Genomic DNA, 844 nt, shown 5'->3' on the forward strand with positions numbered 1-844 from the left:
ATTTAAATTTGCTTTGTATCGCGGTGGCGCTAGTGTCGATGTGTGGAGTTTGTAAAGTGGACAGTATGTATTTACAGTAAGAAATGTTATTTTTGGTGAAAAGTGTGTCGTATTCACAGTCCTAGAGCATGTTAACAAAAGTACGGCACAGGACTGTTAGTGATCGCATTAGAAGGTTGTAATAGAATTTTTCTTGGAAACTTTTTTATGAAAAATATAATTTCTAATAATTTCCAAAACATATATATATATTCGATCAGAATTGTTTGATTGGGGCGGCATTTATATAGTCTACCGCCTACGCCACGAAACTAACATTATGCAAGGGAGAGGAAAAGACGGACATGTAATGACCAACAGAACCAAGAAAAATTTAATGGGACGATTGCAGTTACATCGGTGTCAGAAACATCCGCCAGTGTTCAAAGAAAAAGTGGACTAGAGGGACATTGGGACATCGGTATTGATTGGGCAAATGTGACACTAGGGAACTAGCAGAGGGATATAAAAGTGTAGGTTTAGAGATGAGGAGAGAAAGGTGACAAAAAGCAATACGTTAGGAGATGAAGATGTATGGTATATATATATAGCCAGAATAAAATATATGATACAAGCAAGAATAATTCATTGAAGGGATTGAATATCTAAATACTGTACTTCAAGCTCTCTGTAGGTGTGTACAAATATCATGCATACTTGAATATTTGTGTTTAGTATTTTTTAGCACACTAGATTCAAATCGTGTTTCAAATTGTGTGTAATGTGTTCAAAAATGCAATATTGCTTGAATGATCACAAAAATGTGTATAGAAAGCAATAGATGAATCTCTAAATCTTACCTGGT

Source organism: Pholcus phalangioides, unplaced genomic scaffold (genome assembly GCF_987345545.1).
Source record: "Pholcus phalangioides strain wild (caught in Gottingen) unplaced genomic scaffold, Ppha-v1.0 ptg000017l_1, whole genome shotgun sequence".
NCBI classification, from domain to species: Eukaryota; Metazoa; Arthropoda; class Arachnida; order Araneae; family Pholcidae; genus Pholcus; species Pholcus phalangioides.